The following is a 14858-nucleotide window of genomic DNA, read 5'->3' on the forward strand; positions in this document are numbered from 1 at the left end:
CCCTTGTACTGTCACACCTCCTTCTCCACTATGCCCAAATCCAAATCCTTTTCTACATATTGTGCAGTACTCTGTTTTGGTAATTTACCTCCCTAATCCAGTTATATGTGTTCTTCCATCTGCCATTTAGACTTTTTCGGTGAGGTCTGGGTCATGCTGGCATTCACATGGTAGTCGTTTGTTCTCATTTTCATTATCTAGACTCAGGACATATGGTCGAAATATCCACAATGTTAAAAATTAAGCTAACATTATTTCGATAAAAAGAACAACAGTTAATCTACAGGCAGACCTATTTCGCATATTTAGGTTACAGCACTCAGAGAGATGCAACACTGGACTGCCCATTATTGCGAACCAAAAATTCCGGTTGCCCTCATCAGCGGCCAGGGGAAAAACAGAGATTGCAACTACAGAAGTCGAATAATATGTGCCGCCTCAATTTGGCAATAAAATCAGTGTTCCTCTCAGCCCTCCAGGGGCGGGGGCGTCAGCGGAGGTAAAGGTGTCATAGGGTGTTTTTGGTACTTTGCCCAGCCGTCCGCAACCCATCTCTGAAACCCTGACTCTTCTCAGCCCGGGAAGAGGTTTCCCAGGAGTTGCGGCTTTCCCAAGACATTCCCGGGGCAAACCAGGAGACTGGGTAAGCCAAGCTTTTCACCTGTTCCTGTTTCTGTAACTACAGCTCTCTCATACCAGCAGATTCCCAAGAGTTTGCACCAAGGACACCTTATTCTTTAAAGCATCAAGTCCCATATGTCCAGGAACCCCCTTTGGACTTCTTCGGGACGGAGCAGTGGTCAGGGAAGATTGTAGTCTGTTGAGAAACTGATGGGACTTGGGGAGGTGTTTTCTTAAAATGAGGACAGACCGCTTTATGGGAAATTTGCCTGCGAAGGGGCATAAACGAAATAGAGCGACAGCCTGAGACAGAGGCGTCGAGTCAAAGGAAGTGTTTTGTTATTTAAGGTAGTAAACACTTTAACGTGTTTAAAGTACTGATGAGAAGAATCGGGTATGGAAAGAGAGAGGGAGAGTGAGAGAGGAAGTGGGCCGTTTTCCTCTTCCCTAGAGACCACAGGGATGGACGCCGGTATAGGTTAAGTGCAGGTATCTGGGCAAGAAGTTAAGGAAACTCTCCTTCTGTTGTGAGAGGTGAGGGTCATCAGTTCAGAACGAGGGGAGCAAAGGCAGTGGCATCGACAACGACTTTCCTCATCTGATTCAGGTTGTAGAAGTTGTTGCACTTTTAAGCCGTTGCAGGGGAGCATTTCATTTTCAGATTTTAAAGTAAAGGAACTACAGAGCAAGACAGAAGTTTAAGCAAGGTAAATTCCAGTGCTAAAGACATTTGATGAGGACACTCGGCCGCCTGCCTCCTTAGCGCAGTAGGCAGCGCGTCAGTCTCATAATCTGAAGGTCCTGAGTTCGAACCTCAGAGGGGGCAGCTTGATTTTTGCCCTCGCCCTCCACCAACCAGTTACCGCCTTCGTCTGGCAAAAGTCTACTTCCTGGTGACTGGGCCAGTTGTGTGCTAGTCAGAGAGCTCAAGCCTAAGCTTTCTTCCTTCTGATTGGTAGGTGCAAAAATATGGAAAGATGTTATTTATGTATAATGACTTGTTATCTTCAGCTCCTTCCAGTGGACAACCTCTTGTCCAAGTTCCTCTGATTGCTATTTCTTCTTGGAACAGTATCCTATTGGCGCAATCTAATTTATTGGGGAAAAAAATTGAATGAACAGATATATGAAAATCTGACATTCAGTTTTCTCAGTAAGTCTTCTTGTTTCCTCTTCATATATACATGCCATCTCCTTGCCCTGGCCTCCCTATCTAATCTGGTCCTAACTGGTTTCCCATCTGTACTACACTGAATATTGTTCCACAAAAATGTATGCCCACCCAGAACCTCAGAACGCGACCTTATTTGGAAATAGAGTCTTTGCAGATGTCATTAGTTAAATTTACATGAGATCATACTGGGTGGGGGTGGGGGTGGGGCTTAAATTCAGTGGCTAGTGTCCTAAGAAGTATGTCTGTTTTATCCACTCCTGTATTTCCAGTGCCTACCACAATATCAGACAAACAATAAACACTTGTCAAATAAGTCAGTGAATTAATTAGCGTATTAAACGTTACTTTGTTTTTGTTTTGGGTTTTTTTTGCCATATTCCCTACCGCTATATTACTTCCGGCGGTCAACATCTCAAATTTGGATTTTTGCAGTAATCCCCACAGGAGTCACACCTACTGAAGTTCATCCTGCAGGCATACTTCTCTGGCCCAGTCCGTGCTGGAAAAAGAGAGGGCAATACTTAGGCTGCTTCTGCTAAATATCTGGACCTGTATTTCAGGATAGTTCTCTCAACAGTTCATTCTGGTGCAGAATGAAAAAGGTATATACTAGGGAACATCTTAACAGTGTCTTCTAGACCCTCAGCCTCTGATTCCAGGAGCCTACATCTGCTACAGTTTAAGAGCTACAGTTAAGGACTGTAGAGAGGCCAAATAGCTGGATGGTCTGGCTGTTCGGGCCGTTCCTTAGAGAATCTTGATTCTTGTTGGAGCCACTATTCTGAATCTGTTCCTCCTCTTTGTAGAATCAGAAACTATTTTTTAATTCACCCAGATTTTTCCAGGCTTACAGGACTGACTCGCAATAACTAAATGTCAGAGACATTCCAAGCCAGAGTATGAACATATTATAGCCGTACTGATGGTTGACCAGCATATTCTTTCCCTTGTAAAATAAACTCTATAGTGGAAAGCAAAGAACATTAGAAGATTGCTCTGTGAACCTATAATCAGAGTAAGGAAGTAATAAAATATTAATGACTGTGATATTAGGCAATGATGGTCTGGCGCATTCACCACCAAAAAGCCAACCAAGCCAAGCTGTGGGTTGGCTGCCTCTGGGAAGAGATGGAATTCTGATCATAGTATATTTCTAAATAAAGTTACATTATCATTGGTTAGATATTCTTGTTACCTTTATGGAACTTTGATGTCCAGAAAAACCTCCTCAGCCACTCATTTACCAACTCTTACTTCACCCTTAGGAAATTATTTGGTTCTGGTACAAAGCCATGTACTCTAAGGCTCTCCTTAAATGCTAGCTCCCTTCATCTTACAGTAAAGGTCCCATCTATTCACCTCGGCGTTGGCGTTTGCCTGAGTCACTTACACATACCGTGTAAAGAGATGGATGGTTTGCAAGGGTGGAGTCAGAACTGGATGGTAAAAGTCAAAAGCGATACCCGAACAGGGACTTGAACCCTAGACCCTTAGATTAAAAGTCTGATGCTCTACCGAGTGAGCTACCAGGTCCCCTCCCACTGCAATATGTTTCCTGTACATCCTAATGTGAAGAAAAGTACATGAACAAAGTTCCAATTCTGTTCATGTTCCTTTTCTTTATTCCTAATTCCATTCCTCCCTCTTTGAATATGGCTCACAACTACTTCTGCCCCCAGGTCATAAGAAAAAGATAACGCTCATATTTGAGTAATATAAACAATTACTTCTAAAAGTTGTATATTACTAGAGATGTAATCACCTGGACCGTCTTGTGCTTCATCTTCACAATTTGTGTTCCAGTCTCCCCCCAGACCTTAAGAATGCCTAGCAGAAAAAGCTCTTAACAACTAGGTTTTGAGAACTTATTCTGAGCAAGGAGCTCTGCTTTGCCCCTGGTTTACAGCAGTGGAAAGCCACCACCTCAGCCTTCATGGAGTTTACCCTTTAGAAGGGAGAATCAGCCTTTTAAACAATGAATTACACCATAAATGTTTAAACAGCCATTGTGATAAATGTTCTTAGGAAAAAGTACAGGTTACTGAGGTTTGTAGAGAAACAAACAAGTATAATCTCATGACCAGAGTTTCCAAATTAAATGAGATAATACACGTAAACTTTTGGAATTGTGTCTGGGTCATGCTAACAGTTCAATGAAAGTTAGGTGTTATCATCATTATTATTTTTATTATAAAATAGATGAATTAGAAAATCATATTTAATTGGTTGGTTGTGCCACCTTAGACAAATTACTTAATCTCTCATCCGCTTTCCTCTCTTAAATCCTGCAACAGAAATTTCTTCCTCAAAGGTTGGGTTTACCACAATGGTACGTAGTACATTTCTAACTTATGTATTTATTCATGCCACTATTCAAAATAGATTTGAGGTGGTCTACACAACTTCACTGTAATAAGATAAAATGGAAAATGTTAATAGACTTAAGTAGGGATAAAGGGAGCATAGAGGTAGAAAATTAAGATAAACGTATGCAAGCTATAGGTGTCCCCCACCCCATATCTCCAAGACAGTGGATTATAGAGGGAGGCGACCTCTTCCAGGGGGTAAGAGAAGACTTTTCCCAGGACATGATGTTTAAACTGAGAACCAACAGTTTAATAGTAATAGATTAGACAAAAACATGGCTCCAGCATTTTAGGAAGAGCAAAAATCAGAATACTTTCAGAGAACTTAAAGAAGGCCTGAGGTGCTTGAGTGCAGATCTCTTGGGACAATACTGATGGAGGTGGGGGGCAAGGTAAACAGAAAGGCAGGGACAGATGAGAGACAGACAGGCTCAGAGGTTATGGCTAGGAGTGCAGAGTACAAACTTCATCCTTGCAGCAATATAAAGTCACTGGGGATTTTAAGCAGAGAGGAACAACATGGTCAGAGATGATTTCAAAAAGATTATGTTGGTTTCATGTAAAGAATGTGTCAGCGTGAGGCAAGAGATGATAGGAAAACACAAATTAGGTTACTGTGTAGCCATGTAGACTTGACCTACTGACTATGTGGCAGTGTTGGGGAATGGTGCAGAGACTCGGAACATTTGGAAAGAAGCAGAAGACTTGGGCCCAGACTCTTCCTGGGCACCTAGAGAGGAAGAGGTGTCAAACTAATTCATTTCTCTCAGTAGGGCATTGCCTTAATAAACCCTTTACTTGGAAAGGCAGCAATAAAGCAGAATAAGAAAGGGCACTTTGGATCTTTTGAGAATTCTTTGGAAAGCATGGAGTGTTTGCTCTGTTCTTGATCTGACTTGTGGATACCTGAGGGTACTGCCGCCAGTTCTGATCAGCAGGCAAGCCGTGAGTGATCAGACAAAAAAAGGAGAATCTTGGGAGGAAGTGACCTTCCCCACAATAGTCAATATGAGATAACTGGATATGTGCAGAGGGATTCCAAAAACTTGTTCAGCTGATTGCATTCAGATCTGATCTCCTGAGCTTGCTGTTAAAAATTCAGATTTGCAGTCTACCATGTCCCACTCAAACATAAAGTCCATGAGATCAGGAGCAATTTCTGTTGTGTACAGTGTGGTATCCCTAGCCCCTATGTATCAGTCAAGGTCTAGTTCAGAAACAACACCAGGTATTTCAACTGAGAACACTGTGGTAACCCAGAGATAATAACTATGGAAAGTAGTTACCACCTTCTAGGGAGGAGGGGAAAAACGGGTAGGGGTTGGGCCTCTGAGGAAGAGCACAAAGAGAATGGTGGTTGGAATCAACTACCATTGTTGGAGCAACCCTGACTGGAATAGCAAAATTCAGAAAACAGTTCCTCTTCTCTTCTCCTGCCTCCCCGGCTCCTTCTAGTTCCTCTTATTGACAGAACCTAAGAGAAAGCCAACTGACAAAGTTTTAGATATGTAATTTGCAGATGGCCAGAGCCAACATCACAGAAGAGGGTGAATTTGAAGCTGAGTGGGAATGGATTAATAATAAGGGACACAGCTTTGAACAGTGCTTGGCACATAGTAGGTGCTCAATAAATATCTGTTCAATACCTCCCACTCAACAAGCTGAGATGTTAAGAGCTGGATATTAAATATCAATCTTGCTTTTTTTAAAATTAATTTTTATTGGAGTATAGTTGCTTTAAAATGTTATGTTAGTTTCTGCTGTACAGCAAGGTGAATCAGCTATACATATACATATATTCTCTCTTTTTTTGGATTTCCTTCCCGTTTAGGTCACCACAGAGCACTGAGTTCCCTGTGCTATACAGTAGGTTCTCATTAGTTACCTATTTTATACATAGTAGTGTATATATATCAATCCCAAGTTCCCAGTTCATCCCACCCTCCCTTCCCCCCTTGGTATCTATACGTTTGTTCTCTGTGTCCTTATTTCTGCTTTGATTCTTGCTTGCTTTTATTTGAGCCAGGTGCTTATCCTGTCTCTCTAAATACCACTTCTTCTTTCTTCGTTTCCTGTTTCTCTTGTTACTCTTTCCTGTATTTTGCAGTTTGGATGACCTAGAGACCCAGTCAAGAACACTGGAAGCAGGAAAAGAAGTCCAATGCAGAGACTGAGGGGGGGGGGGGGGAAATGTTTTCTTTTTCATGTAGGATGGCGTTTGTGATCTGGTGGTAATTCCAGAAGAATGGCAAAAGATAATCAATAATTAATAGAAATGTTTTGCACATCATACTACATCTTCCACATCCCCAGTGTAACCCTCCATCCCCTTCTCCCTCTCAACCAGTAAGTTTCTTGACCTTAATGTTTTTGTAACAAGTCATCCTAAAAGTCTCCTAGCTCTATCTACAATTGGTATAAAAAGACTTTTGGAGTATTTAATCTTACTGAAAATTACTATTTTGTATCTGAACAGTACATGGTTCTGTTAAACAAAAAAAATTCCCGTTTAGTTTCATCAAAGCAATTTCCTCCGAATTTTCCTTTTTTTATACGCGAACGGAAGAAAACCTTAACGTTGCCCCCTCTGAGGCTCGAACTCAGGACCTTCAGATTATGAGACTGACGCGCTGCCTACTGCGCTAAGGAGGCAACTGCGGCTGCCACTTCTACAGCACCTCTACCAACTTTATTAAAGGAATCATTTTTAGAATTCTCTGAATCACAGTGTTTCAAAGGAAGGCGGAACCATGGTTTAATTCGCCTCTAAAATATTCGAAGTTTGGATGGTAAAGCCACACAGAACAAGGTAAGGGCCCGACTACCGGCCCAGCCCCGTTTCCCCTGCAAACTTTCCTGCGAAGACTTTAGGGGCGGTGAGGGCAACTGAGTGCGAACTTTGCAGAAGTTCTTCTCGGTATGACCGGGGCCCGTGGAGATGGGCTACCTTCTGAAAGGCAAACAAGACTTAAATAACAAGGACCGTACTCTTTGCCTCCCTCGTGAGGTTCCATGGAGGAGCTTGGTCTCCTGAGATAGATGAAGGAGGGCGAGGCAGGGAGGGGGCCTCAAGATTCTTTCCTCATTTCTCCTTGGCGGCTCCCGGGCTCAAGCCAAACGCCCAGACTTGCTCACTCCTGAAGTCCGGGGGCTTACTCCCTGAAGTCCAAGTGGATCTGGAACCCACAGCATCCACTGGAACTGTCAGTCTGCGTGACTCCTTTTTCCTATGCTGATGACAGACGAGGCAGGAGCCTCCTCCCGCGCCACCTGCGCCGTCGCCGTTCACGGTGAAGCTGGGAGCCATGAGAAAGCAAAGTGTCAGGGGTCAGGGGGTTCTCAGGTTGTGCTGGGAGTGGAGAGGGGAACGCTGGAGGAAGGGCCCGCGGAGACAGCTCAGAGTGGCGGGGGCACGGGTGAGGTGGGGGGGAGAGAAAAAGGACCTGAAACGGGCGCAGTTTGGGTCAGATGACATGCATGTAAAAGTGTGTTTTGTAGGAGGTAGCGTGGCCGAGCGGTCTAAGGCGCTGGATTAAGGCTCCAGTCTCTTCGGGGGCGTGGGTTCGAATCCCACCGCTGCCAATGACATTTTTCCCCTCACCGTTGTCTGAGTAGGTACTTTTTCATGTCCAATATACACAGTTCTCACAGGCTCCAAGTTCAGGTAGGTTCCTCTCCTACCACTTCTGCTTTTCCCAGAGGCCAGAGATAACACCCATATGTACTGTCCCCCAAAACAGTGTTCATCACATGACAGGCCTTCAACTGATTATTTCAATTAACAAAAAGTTAATGAGCATCTACTCTGCGTGGTACTTACTCCGTTATTGTAGTTTCATCACCCAATAGTTTCGAACGTATAACAGACCTTCATTTAATTCATTCGTTTATGTAAAAAAGAAAAGAAAAGAAAAGAAAAGAAATCAGCTCCTACTATGTGTTACCTACTAGGTACTTAGGCCCCGTAGATACAGTTCTTACTTATTACCTTATTCAATAAATGGTGGAACAGTGAGTAGCTGTCAGTTTCCCTGAATCCACTTGCAACTGGAGACAGGTCCCGCCCGGCCGCGGTTCTCAGCATCCCCGAAGCCTTCTCATTTTACATTTTGAATCCTAATTATGCTGATCTGAGCTGTGGCGACTCTACGCAAGGCGCCTCGCCTTGCCACTCAACTGCCTCTCAGGTCACACGGTCTAGAGGCGCTTCCCCCCTCACTGTGCGCGTCTCTGCGTCTTCCATTGGGCGCCCTCAGTCTCTGCTCCAAGCAATTCTCTCTGCCCTCAAAGCTTCTTCTCCTCTACACCTCAGCAAGGTAGTTGCTCTCTCCTGGAAGCCTCCCTTGATCTCTCCCTCCACAATTACAATTAGGCACTGAGGATCTGGAAGGAAACAAAGGAGAGGGTCCCTGCCCTGGTGCAGTGTAGAGAAGACAAGCATTAGACGCATAATGGCCCCAAGATGATACAATTTCTACGGTAAAGAATGCAACTGAACTATGAATGACATTGTAGATATATAGTTACCAAAATAAAGGACAGTACAACAGTACAATGTATAGAAGAACACACTTCAACGTTTCCAGTGATAACAGTGTCAGAGGATAGGGAAGGGGGAGATTATAAATTCTACTTTAGGCACTTGTGTTTGAGTTGTTAGGATGAGTAGATATTTATTTCATAAGTCGAATAAGTGAATCCACGAGTCCACAAATGAATTGTTCAAAAAAATCCCAGTCTGATAAATACCGCGAAAGAGAAATGGAACGTGCTGGGGAGCCTGTAGCAGGCCTCAGCTTAGCCATCCCTTCTTTGGCAGGCTTTCCTCATTGCTACCTGCCCTTAATTGGGTATTCCTGTTGGTATGCTTTGGCCATGCTCTGTTATCACTTGATCCATCACTTATTTTAGCATTTATCATAACTTAGGGAAATTTTTGTGCAATCATCTGCTTTTCCCCATGCGTCATAAGCCTTGTCAGATATAGAACCATATTTCTCTCACTTCCCCACATCATGAAAACTAAATAGATATTTGTAGTAAGTATCAGTGAATAAATATATAAATACATGAAAGAATATCTTTCTAATTGTGAAATGAGCAAGGTACACAGAGCTGAGGATCCCGGAAGACGTTGAGGTCTTCAGTTTGAGGTAGAGTCATGTGTTCTGAAGCCCCATTTCTACAGGACACTCCAGCTAAACTTGGTTCTTGACTCTGATTACGCCACACTGACTTGCTCTTTCTGGATTCAGCTCTGCTACCAGGTTACTGCAAATCATTCTTGCGCAGATTGCCAGGGATCACATTACTTCTGTATTGTGGGTCCCAGTCATCTCTTCCCCCAGTCATCCCCCTCAGCAGTCTTTGTTTGCATTCACCTTGCAATATTTATGAACCAACCATGAGCGATTCCAAGAGAAAAGTGTAGTCTTCTGAACTCCACACTCACAAATAAATAAACCAACCCACGGCCATCTGTACTATCTTCCAGCCCTGTACTCCCTACCCTTTCCTGGGATATAAATGTGCTAAGACTGAAAAACATTCATTTATACCCCTTCTGCCTTGCCTATCCTCAGAGAGCAGTTTAAAGCTTATAATTAAATAGTGGGCTTTTGAGGTTCTGGTGTAATTTTAAAACCAATGGACATTTTTCTTTAAGAAATAAGCTTGTGGCTCATGGAATAAAAAGTGTGCCACCTATACTGGGGAAGAAAGACTTGGTCCATTATTCAGCTGGATCTGAGATAACTTAGACCGTCTTTTAAGGCTAGGAGACTCAAGAAGATAGAACGGAGAGTTTACGTGCATGGAGGGAAGGAATAGACACTTAGGAGAACTCTATGGTGACCTGGCCAAAAGTCTTTGAATTTCACTGCTTCCCTCTCCACCTTCCAAAAGATATATGCATTTCAACCCATATTTATTGAGTAGCTATTTCTTGACAGGCACCTTGCTTGGATGGAGTTACAACAAAAGGATGAAAGTCAGAAAATGATTCAGGGATTCCTAAGCAATTCAGCCTTGGGAGACTACCAGAGGCACATGAAGAATGACTGGCCAGTAATTAATATTTAGACTGACTAAAGTAGTAATTTATACCTGAGTGTTTCTTCCAGTGATGCTACCTACATGTATGATCTCTTTATTATATGTTGTTCTTAACAGTTAAATAATCATGCTATGTTAATAAAGTTAAAGTTTAGAGAAATAAATGACTATACCCAGCACTATGACGTCCTCTCTTGGCCATCCACATTCGAGGACATATTTGTGTGGCCATATGAACACTGGAATGTCCACCTGGGAGCTAGGACCTGGAAAGGAACCCCTCACCCCCAAAAAAGAAACAATCATGCCCTTTAGACTTGTCAGATTTAGCCTATGGAGAGAAGGAAAAAGAAACATTCAAAAAAGTCCAGCCCTGGGCTACCTGATTATTTATTCACTCGTTCGTTCATTCATGCATGCATTCATTCATTCCACCTTTCATCTAGGCATTCATACAACTAGCCATTGATTAAGCTTCTACTATGTACCAGACCTTAGGGTGTTAAAGAGGAATGAGAACCGGTCCTGCACTTAAGGCATCTCGGAGAGGGAGGACAGATTTTAAAATGGCAAGCCCATGATTACAGCTAAGCAGGAAGCACCAAGAAACTCCAAGTTGCTGTGGAGGCAAGTATCCTAGAATGAATAAGCGAAGTTGTAGAAAAAAGATGTTAATGTTTTTCTCCCTTTTGAACGACAAGATTAAAATCCAATTTGCCTTTGCGTGGGTCGGAAATGAAGGCAAAATCAAAACCTCCAGAGGTATCCATTTTCTTGGATCAGGATCCTGCCCTGACGCTGACATCAAGGGATAGAAATCTGGGAAGCAGGCTCAGTGGAAACAATCAGTGAAAGTCCCCTCCCACCCACCTCCCATCCTTGCTTTTGGCTTCTCCGTCGCCCTTCGGCTGAAAGAGCAGAGATTTTCCATCCCTCCAAAAAACGCCCCCGTAAATGAAAACAAACAACCAAATCAATTAGGAAGAAGAGGCAGAGCTTTCGGTTAAACTGGCACGTTTCATTTTAACTTGTTTTCTATACTTCTCTCTCATCAAAAAAAAATTTTTAATTAAACAGCACAAGGATAAAATAATTTTAAATGAAGTACAATCTATAACAATTTTGAATCACTATGTTGTATACCTGAAACGAATATAGTATTGTAAATCAGCTATACCTCAATTGAAGAAAAAAAAAAAACTAGAAAGCACAAGGAAAGAGATATCAGATGGACAGTGTAGAAACGTTAATGCAATAGGGGTTCCATGGTGTAATGGTTAGCACTCTGGACTCTGAATCCAGCGATCCGAGTTCAAATCTCGGTGGAACCTTTCCTTTTCTTTTCACATCCCGATCCTGTAACAGACTGAACCACGCTGCTTTGAATTTCCGCACTTTAATTTTTGATGGGTTCGGGCAGTGAGAAAGGACATGAGACTACGATCCTAATGGCCCGTGAGCTCAGGAGCAGCCTATAATCACTGAGTCTGTGTACATGTCTTTCTGTTCCCACCAGACTCATTTTTCTCCCAGGACTCCCCAGGGTTAACGAGCGTTTAGTAAAAGCGCCTTTAATGAACAAACCAGAGTGCAGAGCAAAACGTGATCCGTGATAAGTAGCAACCAAAACGGAAAAGAAAGAGTCTTTCTTTTCCTAATTGAGGGTCCGTCGTTAGGACTGTAAAAGGGAAAGTAGAGAGAAGAATGAATGGAAACAAAAAATGGCTGAGAAAGTGGTAGTGGTTGCTTTTAGAGCAGAAGGAAAAACAGTCTGTCAGAAGTGGGATTCGAACCCACGCCCCCATTCGGGGACCAGAAACCTCTCTGGAAGGAAGCTTGAAGACTACAGCTTGAGTCTGGCGCCTTAGACCACTCGGCCATCCTGACAGCCCGGCGCCTCTATCCCAAATGAGTAAAATCTGCAATTGTGCTGAAAGTGCACTCACCATGGGCTGTTAAATTCTTTTTCAGTCTAGGGTTTATCCGAAAAAATGGGAATGTAAATCCTTAAAAATTAACTGAACCTTCTTTCTCAGTAGAGCCAGCAACTTCGACTGAACTCGCGAGGCTTTCCTCTCAGTCCGGGATATAATTTGGCAGTTCTCTCCTCTCCCTTCTTTCTGCCTTTCCCTGCAAGCCCCGGGGCACTGTGGCTCAAGGATCCTAACAACCCGGAACCGACCCCCGACTGGACAAGAGAGAACTCCCTTTATTCATTCCCAGAAAGGACACAGAGCACGGGCTCTGTTCCCGAGAAGATGCCTGGCAAACCAACCGAACTGGCGGGAGCTCAGCGGGGAAGTGAGCGAGCCAGTGTAGACCTGGGGAGAAAACCGGCGAGTTAGTATAGACCAGAAAGGGGCATGGTGAGTGCGGTTTAGGGGCCTAGAGCATGAAGACTGGATCTGGATGTGAGTTGCAGAAAGTAGTAACCAAAAAACAAAAAAAGTTGATGAAGTGGAATTCATCAAAACTAAAAACTTCTGTTCATCAAAAAGCGCCATTAAAGTTCTTTCTTCACGACTCCATCTTCGCGGTAGCGGCAGTGGTGCCCACGGTTCAGTGGCCGACATGCAGTTCTGTGTCTTCGCCCAGGAGCTACACACTCTCGAGGTGACGGGTCAGGAGACAGTCGCCCAAATCAAGGCTCATGTAGCTTCCCTGGAGGGCATCCCTCAAGTCGTGCTCCTGGCAGGAGCATCCTCATCCTAGAGGATGATGCTACCGTGGGTCAGTGTGGGGTGGAGGCTCTGAGCACTCTGGAAGTAGCCAGCCACGTGCTTAGAGGTGAAGTCCATGGTTCCCTGGCCGGTGCTGGGAAAGTAAGAGGTCAGACTCCCAAGGTGGCCAAACAGGAGAAAAAGAAGATGGGCCGGGCCAAGAGGTGTATGCAGTACAACTAGGGCTTTGTAAATATTGTGCTCACCTTTGGCACGAAGAAAGGCCCCAATACCAACGCTCAAGTCCTTTGTAATCCTGGCTTTCTCTAGTAAAGTCACTTAGCCCAATCAAACAACTACAACAACAACAACAAACACCATTAAAAACATGTACAGGAAAGGCCCTGTGAGAACACAGAGACAAGGTGCTGTCTGCACGTCAAAGAGAGAGGCTTCAGGAGAAACCACCCCTGCTGACACCTTGACCTTGGACTTCCAGTCTCCAGAAAATATACCGAAAAAATTAATTTGTGTTGTTTGAGCCACACAGCCTCGTCTTTTGTTATGGCAGCCAGAGCAGACTAATACAAACGTCTTCCATGGTGGCTGAGGACTCTTAAGAGTCCAAGGCAGAAGATGTCAGTCCTCTTGTAGGCCAGGCCCAGCATCAGTGTAGAATCATTCTGCCATACTCTCTTGGTCAGAGCATTCTAGGCAAGTCCAGATTCAAGGCAAGAATAGGTTGTACCTCTCAATGATGCATGTCACATGCATATGGAGAGGAAGGAAACTGATGGTGACCATGCTGGAAGTAGCTACCATCCCTGCCCCCACCTAGCCCCAGTGGCCTGGAAACTTCATAAGGGCAGGAAGCAGAGGGTATTTACCAGGCACCCTCCGCTCATATCAAAGTGCTGGTATTCAACGAAATCCCCCAAACCCTTGTTGTTTGAAAGAATGGGTCAGATTAGCTTTTCCCCCCACTGTCTCCAAAGATTTTATCCTCAGGAAATGGAAGACAGTTAAATGTCAGTAAGCTAATTGCCAATTCAAAAAGAAATAATATTCAGGGAATTCCCTGGCAGTCCAGTGGTTAGGACTTGGTGCTTTCACTGCTGGGGTCCAGTTTGATCCCTGGTCTTGGAATTAAGATCCTGCAAGTCGCACGGTGCAGCCAAGAAAAAAAAATTTTAATGACTAAAGATAATCACATTTTTCAGCGACAGCATTACCTGAGTATGCCTTGAATTCTTCTACCCTGTATCATGTCTTAGATTGCTCTTTAATCTAGGACTCTTTACACTGGTCACTAAAGTAATAACCTACACCAGGGAATGTTGTTATGAGAATTAAACGAACTCAGCAATACTGGTATCTGATTAAAAAAAAAAGGTTGTCTAGCAGAGACCTGGGTCAGTTAGAGAGGCCACTTACTGTAGTGGTTAGAGCTTAGACTCTGGAGCCAGTCTACCTGGATTCTAGTCTTGGCTCTGTCTTTCACTGACTCTGTGACCTTAGACAATTTAGTTAACAATTTCCCCAGCCATAAAATAGAGATCATGATACTAGCACTACCCTGTAGGATCTAGAAGGATTTTGTGCTTTAATGAACAGAGCCCAGTATATACTAGCTTCTAAATAGGTACTTACTAAATGAAATACCCATCTCTCCTTCTCCATCAACCTGAAGGAATAAGAGGAGGAATATGCAAATCAATTATTCTTAAAAGTTTCCTGATTTTTTCCCTCTCCTCTTTATTCTCAGTCCTCCTTTAGATCCATAGTAGTCCATCCTGAGAGTTTTCCCTATGGGTTCTGTTTCAGTGGGGTTGCTGGGAGCTGGTCAGAAAACTACAGAGCCACACCTGTTCAGAAGGAGATCTCTTCCCAAAGTGCAACCAAATTCCTCTCCTTTATCAGACGTCTTACTCTCTCTCTCTGCTTCCTGCTCACTTCATGACTGCACACCTCTTAATTTCTCTG

General features: G+C 43.6%; 5 non-coding genes and 1 pseudogene across 5 annotated transcripts; 4 read left to right on the forward strand and 2 right to left on the reverse strand.

Moving 5' to 3' along the window:
- The first annotated feature begins 1374 nt into the window (after positions 1-1374).
- On the forward strand, positions 1375-1447 carry TRNAM-CAU (transfer RNA methionine (anticodon CAU)). Its single transcript has one exon. It is a non-coding gene; the product is annotated as a tRNA-Met (tRNA).
- Positions 1448-6740: 5293 nt separating this feature from the next.
- On the reverse strand, positions 6741-6813 carry TRNAM-CAU (transfer RNA methionine (anticodon CAU)). The gene has a single exon. It is a non-coding gene; the product is annotated as a tRNA-Met (tRNA).
- Positions 6814-7661: 848 nt separating this feature from the next.
- TRNAL-AAG (transfer RNA leucine (anticodon AAG)) lies at positions 7662-7743 on the forward strand. The gene has a single exon. It is a non-coding gene; the product is annotated as a tRNA-Leu (tRNA).
- Positions 7744-11474: 3731 nt separating this feature from the next.
- Positions 11475-11546, forward strand: TRNAQ-CUG (transfer RNA glutamine (anticodon CUG)). Its single transcript has one exon. It is a non-coding gene; the product is annotated as a tRNA-Gln (tRNA).
- A 441-nt stretch (positions 11547-11987) lies between these two features.
- Positions 11988-12102, reverse strand: TRNAL-CAA (transfer RNA leucine (anticodon CAA)). The gene is made up of 2 exons: positions 12065-12102; positions 11988-12033 (listed from the first exon to the last, which is right to left on the reverse strand). It is a non-coding gene; the product is annotated as a tRNA-Leu (tRNA).
- A 684-nt stretch (positions 12103-12786) lies between these two features.
- LOC132527931 (ubiquitin-like FUBI-ribosomal protein eS30 fusion protein) lies at positions 12787-13205 on the forward strand (annotated as a pseudogene).
- The last annotated feature ends 1653 nt before the right edge of the window (positions 13206-14858 follow it).

Source organism: Lagenorhynchus albirostris, chromosome 10, assembly GCF_949774975.1.
Source record: "Lagenorhynchus albirostris chromosome 10, mLagAlb1.1, whole genome shotgun sequence".
In the NCBI taxonomy this organism is placed as follows: domain Eukaryota; kingdom Metazoa; phylum Chordata; class Mammalia; order Artiodactyla; family Delphinidae; genus Lagenorhynchus; species Lagenorhynchus albirostris.